Consider the following 14,828-nt stretch of genomic DNA (forward strand, 5'->3'; position numbering starts at 1 on the left):
CCTGCCACCCACCATGAGCTCTGCAAGTGGCCCCCTCCATCCCTGGAGATCTGGACACCTTGACGGATTCCCATCCGCTCTCCTCCTCCAGCACCTGTGATCACATTTGAAGGCCTGGAGTGCTCTGGGGACACGCCTTGACAATCCCCCAGCCAGGGCCACCCTGGGGACCTCCTCCCGGCTGTCCTTCTTACGTCCCCCTGTCCGACACTTGGGGGAAGCCCTGCATCTGGCGTTTTGCCCAGGGACAACACATAAAGTCCTGGGAAGGAGCTGGAGCAGGACCAGCACTCACAGTGTGGAGAAGGCGCAGGCAGGGACCCTTCCCCCAGACCCCTGCAGCTCGGAAGGCCACCCAGAACGAGAAGAAGAGGTGGCGCCAGATCATAAGCTTCTGCATAGAAGAGGAGACAATTGGGATGAAGACAAAACCTGGAAAATGGGAGAAATCTTTGCCAATCTTCCTGACAGGAGATTAATATCCGGAATATGTAAATAACTCAAAAAACTTACGACCAAAAATAAAAACCCAGTTATTGAATGGGCAGATGAACTACACAGACACTTCTCAAAAGAAGAAACACAAATAGCCAAAAAACATGGGGAAAATGTTCACCGTCATTACCTGTTAGGGAAATGCAACCCCGGGGAGTCTTCTCACACCGGGGGGAAGGCAGTTATCAACAGTGTGAGTTGTAGGGAGAGCTGGAGGGTGCGGAGCAAAGGAGCCTGCGCAGCCAGATGGGGGTCAGCATGGAGGCTGCTCAGAGGTTAGCCCTGGAACCGCCCCAGGCCCAGCGCCACCGCCCCTCCCTGTGGACCTGAAGAATTTCACTTGCAGGAAAAGGGGTGGAACTCGAGGCCGTCGAGTTAAGTGAAATAGACTCGAAGGTCAGGGTGGCAGGTTTCTCTCCTGTGGAGCAGAGAGGAACAGGGAAGAGAAAGGGGTGTCACGACAACAGAAGGGAGGTGGGGCGGGAGTGAAAGCGGCCACGTGTCAGGGTCAGACCCTGTGCCTCCCCGACAGGGAACAGCGTGTCCCACTGCTGTGACCGTGACGCCCCGAGTCCACGCAGAAGCGGGTGCAGCGCTGTGCACCTTGGTCCCAGCACCCAGATGAGGCCAGTGTTCCCCAGGGTGTGCAGGGCCTCCAGGCTCCCCTGCTCCTGCGGTGACCCCGCCCACCCCGGGGCCTCTAGGGAGTAGTGGGTGCTGCCTCGTGAAAGCTTGGGTGGCTTGGGTGCTGAGTCCTGAGCTGTGAAGTCCTTCCCTGTGGGACACGTTTGAATAGACCCTTGCACCTGTGTGCGGGCTACCTGGACGGCCCTCCTGTCAGCAACAGCTTTGCGGCCGCCGTATCTGTTGAACTGGTGGCGTTCCCCGGGGGGCCTGTGGGTGGCTGGACTTCAGCACTTTCTGAGAAGGTCTGTGTCTGCGAATGAGGGAGACTTGGCCCGCTCCCTCCCTTTCTTCCCAAGGAGAGCCAACCTCTGCTCCCGCATTCTCTGTGGGACTCGCGCGTCGGTGTACAGGGCTCACTCAGCTGCATGGCCGCGAAATCTGAGGTCCAGTGGGTGCCCGGCGGGCTTGGAAGGGAATTCCATCCCAGGACACAGTCCTCTGGCTGACGCCAGGCGGCCCAGACTGGCTCTTGCTGGTGTCAGTCAGGTGACCGTGCCTGTCCCTGAGTTTGTCCCCTCCCATGTTTCCTGGTTTGCCCATAAAGCGCCCCAGGCCTTCAGACACGAGTCACACCAGCACAATTCAGTTCTTCGGGTATGGGTTCCATGGGGTCAGGGTGTCCACAGGCTGCGCTCGGAATTAGAAGGTGCTCACCGAGCACATAGCCTGAAGCATCCGTGCCTCCTGGTGTCCTTCCAGCCTCACGCAGCTGCTGGTCCACGTGGCTCCCCAGTGCTGGACGTGGCGTCCATGCCCCCACAGCTGCCGCTGGGTCAGCACTCAAGGTCTGCTGGTGCTGGAGCCCGCACCCCGCCCTACTGCCTTTCCTGCAGGACCCCGCACACAGTACCCCTCTGTGAAGGCTCCCCGTGGGTGGTTTCCCAGCTGGGCAGTCTCTGAGAAGCTGCTTCCGTGAGCGTCTGCTGGGCGTACCCCTGGGAGTGGGAATGACCAACAGAGAGGGGACTCTATGCTTAACCCTAAGATGAACTGCCACAACCGTTTTCCATGGAACACACAACAGCGAAGTCCCGCGCCTTCTGGGGCTCCCCACAGCCACACCAGCCTGAGTCTGTGTTTCTCCTCCGTCACCGCAGGGACAGTGGGGTGACAGTCTTGTGTTTCTCCTCAGCCCACAGACAGGCGGAAGCCGTAGGGGCCACCAGCCCTGGGAGAGCAGGACCTGCACTTTCTAGACATAGGGCTACACATCGCAGGCCGGCTCGTGCCCCAGTGCAGAGCAGAAGCCACAAAGTGGGCAGGACAGGACGCAGCAGGTTTGCACCTTTCATTGAAGAAAGATGAAGCCGGACGTCGGAGGCTGAAGCAAGGAGCGTCCGGGCTGCTGTGAGGTCCTGCCTCTCCAGCCTCCGCCCTGTCCTGGTCGGATTACTCCAGGCGGTGGCGACTCCAGGCTCCGAGGTCTGAGGGCACAGAGGGGCGGCCGGCTCCCTGCTTCCGCCCCAGGAGGAGGAGCAACCTGGCTCCTGGCTGCTGTGGCCAGGCCGGGCAGGGCCCACAGCAGAGCAGGGCTTGGTGTCCTCTGGCCTGGAGGCTGGAACCGCCAGGTGGAGGCGCTGCACACTGGGCCAAGCGAGGGCCCCCTGCCTCTCAGACGCGCCTGGGCGTGTCCTCTACTGGGGGAGCCCTGACTCAGGGAGGGAGGCACCCAGCAGCCAGAGCTCCCTGAGGAGGCCTAACGCCCCGGGCCCAGGAGGAGCCCTTCCAGCTGTGGGCTGGAGCCGCAGTGTCCCTGAGGCCTGTGTGGCCAGCATGGTGCTGGTGCTCAGCCTGGTGCTATGGGGAGGGTGGCAGTGAAGGGGCAGAAGGCCAGGTGGACGCCTGGGTCAGGAACAGGGGCTGTTTCAGAGGAAATGGAAATGCTAACCCCTCAGGGGCCCCCCTCCTCCCACCTGCTCCCAAGAGGCCGCCTGACTCCAGGGGGCTCGTCCTCCCCTGCAAGGATTTGCCAATGAGTAGCCCCTTGGAAGCCCCTTTCTGTCTGGACCCCTGGATGGCTCCTCTCTCCCGCTCAGGTACCCCACCTTTCAGTCTTAGGCAGGATGGGAGGAGGAGGGGGGCATGAGAAGAGAGGAATCTGAAACCCATAGAAGGGGCCTCCCCTCCCCCCTCCCCCGCCCCCTCCCCTCCTCCCTTCCTCTCCTCCCTCCCCGTCCCCTCTCCCCCTCTTCTTCCCTCCCTCTCTCCCTCCCTCTCTTCTCCCCCGCCCTCTCCCTTTCCCTATCCTTCCCTTCCTCTCCCTTCTTCTCTCACCTCTCCCCCCTTCTTTTCTCTCTCCTCCCTCCCTCCCCTCCCCCATCTCTCTCTCCGTTGGTCCTTCCTGGACTCAGCAGGATGTTCAGGAGCTGGGGCCAGTGTGGGGTCCTTGGTCACCAGGGCGGGCCTGCAAAGGGCACCGGAGGCCAGCCCCTCCTTGCCTCACTTCCGCCATGGTGAGGCGCTGTCCACCAGGACCCCACCTAGATGAGCAGCCAAGGCGGGAAGCAGTGAGGCTGGTCGATCACGGAGCGCAACCCCAAGACGGCAAGCCGAAGTCAACCTTCCGTCTTTATGAGCCGATGGCCTCAGGTATCTCACTGTAGTGACAGGAGGCGACTGAGGCGTGGCTGATCACCTCCCACCACTGTCCCTCTCCAGACTGGGATTTGGAGGGGACACCTCCAGTCCATAGCAGGGAGCATGAGCTCACTGGGCTGGGAGCGTGGCAAGGCTGGGCGAGACCGATGCTGGCGGCCCTGGGATCCCTGTCTGCTGTTGCTCTTTCTGAACAAGTAGAAGAAGAAGAAAGGAGGAATCAGGCAAAGCAGAATCTCATTCCCATCACATTAAAAAGCAACCTTCTCACGAAATGTGGAAGTCGGAAGCGCCGGTGACCTGAGCGTCTGGGCGCAGGATGCCGGCTGTGCTCTCAGGCTGATCCACAGGCCGCCCGAGCTTGCCTGACGTGGAGTGTGTTTCTTGATGTGCTGGGAGGGAGGCAAGTGCCCCCGGGGCCACACGGTCTCTGCTGGGATCCAGCCTTGTCCCCAGGCGGCTCAGCTGGGGAGCACAGACAGCCCGGGCCTGCTGCAGGACCCACCCCAGGGCCTCTGCCGGGCTCAGGAATCAGGAGCTCCGTGAACTCGCCTGGCCCCGGCCAGGGACTGGACCTCCGTGAGTGTCCCTGAGAGGCTCCTCAGACATGCCACTCAGGGCATACCTGACCATATACACCGCATGACAGAATACCACGCAACTACTAAGAATCACCCTGAAATCCAGTCTTGCCCTTCTCACCGCCACATTACCCTTCTCCTTTAACTTCATGCCATTGCAGTGTAAATAATGCACCATAGGCAGTGAGGGAAGCCAAGGCAGCTGTGCCCACGTGTCCCCAGCACCAGGCCTGGTCAGCGGGACGAGAGGCCCAGGACCCCCCTTGGCCATACCAGGTTGGGGGCAGCCCTGTCCCCTGGATGGCCACTGCAGCACCTCTGCCCTCCCCTGGGCCACTGGCGTGGGCACTAGCCCTGCCTGGCTTCCCTCGGCTGGCGGTGGTCAGCTGCTGGAGCACGCTGTGCCGCAGCCCCTCGGGCAACGGTCCACTCACTTACTGAACCGGGGAAGGTGTCTTTAATATCTTAACATTCTGGGCCACGAGGAAGCATGCAGCACCTGGCCACCTGCTGCCAGGTGGAAGACCACTGCAGCCTCAAACTGACGCCCGCAGTATCGACGCCCCCTTCCTCCATCTGGGGTGGGGGCGCCAAGTCGGGGACGCCTGGATCTTCCCGTGCTGTGCGATTCTGGGTGCGTATTGTGACATTCATCAACTCAACTACCCCTCAAATTCAAGAGCACATTTTTTATAATTCTTTGAGCAAAGCAGAAAATTGGACAGTTTGACTGATTTATGTAAGCATTTATAGCTGAGTAAAACTCAGGGAAAATTCACCCCAGAATATCAGAATCAGAGCCGGGCCTGCGGCTGAAATGAGAGGCTTCCTGGACGGCTTCCTGGACGTCCAGCCTAGAGCGCCGCCCGCGTCTCCTCTTGCATTCACATACCTGTCCTCTGCCTGAAGCGGGTTTATAAGAGGAAGCAAGCAAGCTGCCCCGTCCTCCTGCAGGTGGGGAGGGAGCAGGAGAGGGGCCGTGCGGGTGAGCCCTCCTGCCCCTGCGTGGAAGCCAGGCAGAGCCTCACCAAGAAAGGCAGGCGCAGGTGCCAGGAGCGAGGAGGGCAGGTAGGGCAGAGCAGAAACCCGTGGACAAAGGCACCCCCAGGGCCGGCCTGGGGGCCTGCAGGCCTGACCAAGCCTCACTGGCCTGGCCTGACCAACAGTGACCAGCTTCTTTCTGCCCAGAGAGCCCTGCACTTGGCTCCCTGAAGCTCAAAGAGGCCCTAAGACATCCCCCTCCCCTGGACGGCCCCGAGACTCAGGGGCAGGTCTGAGCCCTGGGCCACCTGCAGACCTCTGCCCAGACCTGTTCCTGTGTCCTCACTGTGCATTTGCTTCCCTGAGAGAGAGGGGCTGGAGAGAACCGAAGCCAGAGACGAAGTGTCCCTTACCGTCCAGCCTCAGAAGCCAGCTGGCACAAGGCTGGGCCCTGCTGCTGGCGGGCGAGCAGCGTGACCCCTGTGGAAGCAACTTGGCTCCACTGGACGAGGCTGCACATGCACGGCAAGGAATCCACTCCTGGGCACACCCAAGGTGGTGCACACGTGGGCAGGAGCAGCCAGGAGGTGCACCACGCAGCCGCCCACACACCCTCACCAGCAGCAGCCTGCAGCCTGCGGGTCTGCTCTCAGGGCACCGCGCGGGGGGACCTACAGCTGCGTGCACCGGGCACATCCTCGGAGGAGGGCGGGAGCACAGGCACACAGCCCCTTCGTTCACACAGGGCCAAGAGCACTTGCAGCAGCAGAACGTGGGGCTGGGCAGCCCGGCTCCCTCACACACAAGGCGTGGACGGCATGGAGGATGTAGTGTGCATGTGGACAGTGTCCACCACGCCTGTGGACCTCAGGGAGGGGGCAGTGTAGACAGTGTCTGCCACACCTGTGGGCAACAGGGAGGGCAGTGTGGACAGTGTCCACCACGCCTGTGGATGGCAGGGGGGCAGTGTGGACAGTGTCTGCCAGCCTGTCAGGCTGCAGACCAGGACGGGAAGCTTGGATGCCTGTGTGGATTCGTCTCGGGTGGCAGGAAGGCACCCACACCCCTGGAGGCAGTGTTTCTAATGGACAATGACCACATTTTCCAGAACAAGAGGGAGTGATGAATGAGGCACCTCTCTGTGCCCCCGCGGCCCCGTCAGAAGCCGGGCTGGTGGAAGCTTCTGGACACTCACGCATCTTCTGCTCCAGTCACAGGGAACTTGTGGAAAACTCGGCCACATCTGGTGGGAGGGGAGATGGGAAGTGGAAAACGGCATTTTCCGATGGCCATGAAGTAACTGGGGTCTCCTGGGTTCCCGTGAGTCCCTGGAACTCACTTCAGAGCCCTGGGTGTAGACACAGCTGTGTTGTGACAACGTCAAGGCTTCAGGGATGCCTTTCACTGGGAGCTGGGCTCAGTGCATGGCCTGGACGCTGCTGATCCCCATCCCATGAGTCACGCATGAGAGAGGAGGTGCGGTGCAGGCCGATCCCGGCCCACCTCCAGCACCGCCTCTTCTTTCTCCCCTGTGCGAAGTCGCAGAGCCACAGGTCTGCTTCCATATGGCCAAGTCAGCAGCTCCATGACTAAATTTTTGATGAATTCAACTGTGAAATATTCACAACCTGGAAATCTATAATATGATTCATATTTTTATCGCTTTTTTCCTATTTGATCCTGTAAATGCAACAGAAAATATTAGTCACAGGTGCAACACAGAAGACGGGACCCCTGGAGATAAAGTCGCCTCCAGCGTAAACCCGCTGTCTTCCAGATGCCCAGGGATCCCCGGCATGCGCTGGTTCTGAAAGATGGTTAGATACGTGCAGACGGAGCCATGGGGCAGCTCCCTGCTCCAGTCTGACTTGCAACTTGGATGCTGCAAAATGAGCTTCCACCAGAGAGCACAGTTTGAAATGGAGCTCGTGGCTCATTTTGTCAAGCGGGTGAGAAATGCCTTTTTTAATGGAAAGAAACAGAAATGGATGGTCACTGTTTTGACTGATGGGCTGAGTGGCGGGGCTCAGATATGCAGGGGTCTAAACCAAGGGAAGTTGGCAGCCTTCCTGTGGGATGGTCCAGTTACAGAGGCCCTATGGGGCCAAGTCTGTGCTGGGCCACCAGAGCTGGCCAGGCTGCCCTGGCACTGGGACAGGGACTCTACTCCAGGAGTGCCCAGCAGAGGGCCTCTGAGCCACCACCAGGGTGAGCAAACCACTGCAAGGGGGGAAACTGAGGCCCAGCAGGGTCAGCCTGCCAAGGCTACGTGGGAACAAACGCAGGGGCGGGAGCCCACCCCGGCCTGCTCAGGGCCGAGAACACCTGTGCGCTGTGTCGCTTGCTGTCCCCAGGAATCTCATGGAAATTAAAGTGGGTTCGTCCCCATGATAAGGGAAGCCGTGGGTCTCTGGATCTGCCTGAGATGGCCTCGCCCTGGACCCAGGCTCCGCCCTGTGTGCCTGCTGCAGAGGCTGCAGGGACAGAGGCTGCCTCCAGGTTCCCAGGTCCTTCCTGGTTCCTGTGTCACCTGCCTTTGAACCAGAGATGGCCTCAGCATGGCCACGTGTCCCGAAGGTACCAGTTGAGGCCCCGCTCCGTGTTCTGCACACGCGAGGTGCAGTGAGCCCGAGGCTCAGTGTGTTCTGAAAGAGGGTGTTGGACGGGCTCTTCCCTGGTCTAGAGCATAGTGCCTGGTCCCACACTGCAAGGTGACAGTGTCGGGGGTGCTGGCTTAGGTCGGGTCCTGGGTTCAGCTCTCAGGGTGCTGGGCTCTGGTCCTCACAGGTGGGCTCGGGCAGCTGGGGCCTCCCCTCGCCTCCCTCCAGGCTGAGAGTGCAGAAGAGTCTCCTGGGTTGGAGTAAATATTTGGTTCCCACGGGCTGGGCGACCAGGAAGAGAACGGAGGTGAAGAGATCGGTGACAAGGGAGAGTGCAGGACCCTAGCCGGAGCCCAACACCACAGCTGCAGAGGAGGCAGCGGATCCAAGCACAGTCTGGCTGGTCTCTGCTGCTTCACGGCTGAGCAGGTTTCCACAGGTTTTTAAAACATGATGAACAGGGGGCGGGGGAGCAAGTTCTCAGCTTACGTTCATTTAAACTCGATGGAGCTACGACAGGACTCAGCGTGCGTCGTTTCCAGGTAATTGCGTGTTTCGTGACTGGGAATCCAGGCCTCGACCTGCTCCACGCCAGGCCTCAGAGCTGGGCGGGCCTGGGAGCCGTGGGCCTGGGAGCCGCGCTGAGCCTGCGGGAACCACCAGAACGCCCAGAGGGCTGTCACCCACCCACTCAGAAGGCAGAAGCGTCCTCGCCGGGCACTGGCCAGGTTTCCCAGGACCGCCCACTAGGAAAGCATAAAGGGTGATGGAGAGGTGGACATGGTAAGGTCCCGCTGACCCTGGGCCAGGGGTGGAGTGTCCTTCAGCTAAGGCAGAGGGAAGCAGTGGGATCCTGAGGCTGGACCAGCTGGCCAGAGTGGTCTGGGAGCTGGGGGACCAGGGGGCAGGGCCAGTGGAGAGGCTCCCAGGTGCCCAGGGCAGCAGGAGCATGTGGAGTCCGGGGTGCACTGGAGCGAGAGGGGAGCTGGGGCAGGTGGACCCACAGAGGTGGTGCTGGCAACGGAGCAGGACAGGCAGGGCTACGCTGGGTGGAAGAGCTCAGGACCGGCCACGTCAGGGCCAAGGTGCCTGGGACGCTCCCAGGAGATGCCGCCAGCCCGCTGGACTGGGAGGTGCCAGGGAGCAGCAGAGGCCTGGGTGGGAGGTGTAAACGTGGGCCATGGATCCTCCTGGACTTCAGCAGCCCAGGACTGGGGTGCGCAGCCTGTGGGAGCAGCAGGGAGAGTGGGCGGGAGGCCCGGGAAGACCTGCACGGGGAGGTTACTTGGAAGGCACTCACCCAGGGGAGGCTTGGGCAGCGGCCACAGAGCAGGAGGCTCCAGCACCACAGTGACCCAGAGCTGGACCTGAATCCAGCCAGCTAAGCACCCAAACTAAAAGACGCTGCATGTACCATGGCTGGTCAGCATAGGAGACAGATGGAAGCACAGGGGCGGGTGGGTTGTGAGCAGCATCCACGGTCACAGCCTGGGCACGCCAGACAGCAGATCCTCCTCCCCCAAGTGAGAAGTCCAGCACATGGGGGACAGTCCTGCCGGCTGCTGCCCTGCAAGTCTCCTCCTGTGGGCAAAGCCAGGTCCCTGGTGGTTGCCATGGATGTCACTGAGCACCGGGCAGTGCACTACCGTGGTAATGCGCCCTGCTTCCAGGCTGACCCCCAGAAGCTCCAGCAGGACCCCACTTCTTTCTCTGATGGCCAGTCCACAGTCAGATGTCCTCAGATGACCACAGCCAAAGATGGTGGGACTGCCAGGGAAGGAGTGGGGTCCCCAGGCCGCTGCTGGACGGGACAGCAGAGCACTTGTACCAACTAGAGAAACAGACTCCTGGTGTCTGAACCCCTGGGGTGGCAGCCTTGGCCTGTGACGCAATGGTGTCACCTTATACAAGTGACACCAAGTGCGACTGAGCCGAGAAGCTCAAAAACCTGTGGGCATTGAAAGAGGCCCTGGGACGTGGAGTCAGGCAGAGGGAGACAGCGACATGACCACGGGCTCTGCGGTGCCAGGCGAAGACTGGACCCCGCAGCAGCAGATGAGGACTCTGCCTGACGAGGACTCTCAGAGCTGAGAGAGGGATGCCGTGGTCACTCACCTGACTCCCCCAGGACAGGTCCTGGGCTGCTGGACATGACACGGTGGGCAGTCACCTGTGAGATGGTAAGGCAGCAGGTGGGCTGCAGATCTCAATCCGCACGGAGTCCGGATCCCGTCGGGAGGAGCGGCCTGGGCTGCAGCAGGAGGCGGGGAATGGCAGCCACAGGGGCTCCCAGGCTTGTAGCACAAAGGCCGAGCCTCGCCCTGCAGGCCCAGCGGGATGATGGCAGGGAGGCCGGAGGCACAGAGTGTTGGGGTGCCAAGGAGCTGGAGAACCAGTGGACCCCAGGCTGCGTGAGGTCGGCCACCCTGGCTCCTCCCTGGCCCCAGCCCCACATCCTGGGCTCTTCAGCTGTGTGATGCCAAGGCAGGCAGTGGTCTTAGCCACAGTATGTCCAAGGAGAGACCACTGAGCCCCAGTGGGGACAGAGGGGACCTGCAGCTGGACGTGGCTATGAACAGAGGAGACGGCCTGGGTGCTGCTCCCATCACCTTCTACAGGAGAGGAAATGGAGACAGAGAGGGTTCCGTGAGTCGCCAGGTCACACTCAGAACAGAGGTACAGAAGGGTTCCGTGACTCCCCAGGGTCACACGTGGGGCAGCTGTGCAGTCAGCTACCTGGATGCCACAGGTCCTAGGCTCCTCCCGGCGCTGTGGAGCCAGCCACTGTACCCGTGGATTGGGCCAGTGGCAGGGCTGGCTGAGGGCTTGGCCGGTTCCAGACGTCCCCTCACCCCAGAAGCTTCCTGGGCTTGGTCCAGAACCTGAGGGGGCATCAGCAAGCCCACCTGCAGGGAGAGAACCAGGCCGCATGCTGTCCCCTGCACTCTGCTCGAGGCGGCCGTCCATGGAGGCCACCCTCAAACCTGCAGGGCGGAGTGGGCTGCTGGGAGCCCAGTGACTCCGGCATGACTGGGCATCAGGGTCACACTGGGTCAGCCGAGCTCAGGGGGGGAGGCACCAGTTCCTATTACGATGCAGGTGGGGTTAAGGACAGCGCCAGGGTTCCCCCGACAAGAGAAGAGCAGAGGGAGATGTGCTGTGTGCAATGCCGAGGGGAAGCGAACCCTGGCAAAGCAGGTGGGGAGCCAGGCCCAGGCTCAGCACCCGCCTCTTCTCACCCTGGGGTTCTTGGTGAGAACTCTGATTACAAGCCACACAGACCAAGCAGGAGAATCCACCCTTGGCCTTCTGAGTGGACGTCTCCCGACTGTGAACACCTGACACGCAGCCTGTCCTGAGGCACCGGAGGCCCCAAGCCAGCACCCCAGCCCCCGCTCTGGACATGGAGCCTGGTGGGAGGCGGCTCCAGGCCAGAACAAGGTGCCAGGGCCAGTTCCACCACAGACACTCCTCTGGACAGAGGGTGGGTCCAGCTGTGAGGCTCAAGTTCCACTCATGAGACAGGCCCAAGTATAAGCCAACACCTACGTGGGACAGCCCAGGAGTGAGAGGAACAGCCCACCTGCAGATACACCCAGGAGTGAGAGGAAGAGTCACCTATGAATACACCCAGGTGTGAGAGGCACAGTCACCTGTGGATACACCCAGGTGTGAGAGGCACAGTCACCTATGGATACACCCAGGAATGAGAGGAACTGCCCACCTGTGGATACATCCAGGTGTGAGCAGAACTGCCCACCTGTGGATACACCCAGGTATGAGAGGAACAGCCCACCTGTGGATACACCCAGGTGTAAGAATCACAGCCCACTTGTTGCTGTACCCAGGTGCGAGGGTGCTGCTCCAGCCTGTCTGCAGACACTGGCCACCTGCAGACTGAGCTCCTGAATGGCATCAGCACCTGCCCTGCTTCTAATAAGAAGTCGCATCAGGTCTAATCAAGATTCCATGCTGCTCTCCAAATCAGAAGAGCTGGTAACTTGAGTTGGTTCATAATGCATGAACCTTCCTCGCCTCAGACACCACGCTCTGTGATCCACGTGTTAGCCTGCTCCAGGCTGACCTGTCACAGCAGCAGGTGGCAAATCATAAAACAACAGCAGCTAATCCCTGGCCATGGCCTCTACCTGCCAGGGCTGTTTGGAAGCATTTCTCGTGTGGCTCGTTTTCCTCCGCTCCATCTCCGAGGCCAGTTCTCCTGTGCCTCCTCTTCAGTGAGCACGGAGGCCGGCTGGTTTGCCACGGGGCACACAGTTAGAGATTCTGATCTGGGTTTCAAAGTCATAATTAATTCTCTTAACCCTGCACTGGCTGTGAGCCTGTGTGGAGAGGGCAGCTGCCAAGCCACACACACCCCAGTGTGTCCGGGAGGAGAGTAGGCAAGAGGCCACGGGTAGGGCGGAGTTGACCTCAGCTGCAGGGCCTGAGGGTGGACAGGCCCTGGGGAGGGTGGTGAGAGCTGAAGCACGCTCTTGTCTGGCAGGCAGGCCTCCCTGAGCTTTCTATTATTCATGCACTTGAACTTCACTGTGGTCCTTTGAACATCAAGGCAAGATGCGAGATGTTCTTGAAGCATTTGGACAACTTCAGGTAGAGTCAGAGACACCGGGGGCATAGGGCCTGACGTGATGGCAGAGGCTCGGCAGCGAGGAGGCAGATTCTGCAGAAGCAGAAGCTTTCCAGGGTGGATGGAAGTGTCGCTCTGAGAATTTGGAAGCCTTTACCAAGGCAAGCAGGAGCCACTCCAGGGTGGAAGGAGGGGCTGTCAGGAAAGCCATCTCTGAAGAGTGACTCCAGCAACCCAGAGGGGAGGGTCCTTGGGTTCAGCCCCGACCGTGCCAACCCAGGTCCAGCAAGGGTTTGGTCTGTCCCCAGCCGGGAGGGTGGGACGGTGCTCTACATTGTGGGGACAGAAGCAGAATGGAAAGAGGTCGATTTAGTCAGTTTTTGGTCACTATGACCAAAAGACCTGGCAAGAACAGCTTAGAGAGGAAAAGTTTACTATGGCTCACAGTTTCAGCAGTTCAGTCCTCGGTTGGTGGACTCTGTAGCTCAGGGCCCAAGACATGGCGGAAGGGCATGGCGGAGGAAAGCTACCTAGTTCCTGGCAGCCAGCAAGCAGAGAGCCTGCATGCAAGGAGCCAGGGGTAACAATCCCAAGGGCACATCTCTCATGACCTACTTCCCCAGCTGCCCCACCTTCCCAGTTACCACCCATTAATCCCTCCAAATGGATGAATCCACTGATGAGGTCTTGACTTTCATAATCTGATTATCCCACCTATGAATGTTTCTGCAGCATCACTCATATGACCCTTCAGGGCCACCCCACATCCACACTTAACAGAGGTGGAGGAGAGACTTAACCACATGGCCTAGCAGACCGTGAGGGGGCATGTGGGGTTGATTCCAGGCACACTGAGAGTCATGTCCGCTGCCCACTCGTGTTTGAAAGCACAGTGGAGAGAGGGTTAAGGGCAGGAGGGCTGCAGTCAGGACTCCTGTCCAGGCTAGAGGTCCTGGTGGCTCCTCCCAGGAGGAAAAAATCTGTAATCTGGAGAAAGTTTCCCACTCCCAGTTAAACATGCAGAGAAGACAGTTCTTCAGACAGGTCTCCCTAAAGCTAAAGGGGTCATGGCAAGGGGACAGAAACCCAAGCTGATCGCCTGGTAAGCTCCATGGAAACAAGACCATGGCAATGAGGCTCCTGTGCGGCCAGAGGCACTGCCCCCCAGACGCGAGGTCCCTGCTGCTCCTCTGGCTCCTTCGGTCTTCTGCAGATGCGCCTCCATCTCAGTGAGGGGGTTTTCTCATGACTCAGCTTGCAGGTCACTAACCCTCTGTCCCATGGGCCCATTCCTCCGTCAGACCATCAGGGTACCAAGTGCAGTGCATGTGTAGCATTTCAGTTTGACCTTTGTCTGTAGACCCAGACTCCATGGAAAGTCTCTGCCTGTCTCTGTTTTGAACATGTTCCAGTGACTTCTCTATCTGAATCGCCAACTTCTGCTGCCTGTTTTTTCTCTTGATTTTTCAGTCACTCACATCTGTATCTTTTATTTAGCAAGTCTTGTCATTTTTGATTGGATGGTAAACATTGCAGGCAGAATATTAAGCAGGCATTGAAATAAACCAGTTTCCTGCAGAGAGAACCAGACCATGTTTGGGCACACAGACAGAGTAGCAGACACTGCTCAGTCTTACTGAGGTGTGGTGGTAGCCCCGGCAGGACAGCTTGATGGCGTCCCTTTTACCCTAAGCCATGACATCTGTGGGATGCCAGCTGTAAGCTGGGTCATGCCACTGTGTGTGAGTTTAACCCAAGTCTCTTGGGTCCCAGAACAGACAGCTAAGAGGGTTTTTCTCAGTCATCCCTCCAGTTGCCACACACCCCTGGTATTCTTGGAGCCTTGTAATGGGGAGTTTAGGAGAGAGCCCAGCAACTTGAGAGTAGACACAAGCTCACCTTCATGATGCTCTCTGCCCCCTGCATCCCACACCTGCCCAGTGTGGTCAGTTTGGTGACCCCAAACTGGACATCTCGTTCCCCAGATGTCTTTTCTTGCTTGGACATTTGATGAGACTTATTTTCCATTTGTATTAAGGATATTTAATGATGCAGAAATAGAATGATGATTTCTCAATATAATAAGATGTTTTTCAATCCAGTGATCAGTATTATACTTAAAATTTAAAATATTTCCATTAAAGCAGGAGCAAGGCAAAGACCTCTGGTCATGTGATTACTGCTCACCACTTTCTAGCCTATGCAAAACCAAAAAAATAAAACTCTCCCTAGGAAACAGGCCATGCATGGAAAGGCTGGGTCTGCACTGGCAATCCCAACAGAATTAACCAATGAGCCACC

This window comes from Sciurus vulgaris (genome assembly GCF_902686455.1).
Source record: "Sciurus vulgaris genome assembly, chromosome: 5".
Lineage (NCBI taxonomy): Eukaryota > Metazoa > Chordata > Mammalia > Rodentia > Sciuridae > Sciurus > Sciurus vulgaris.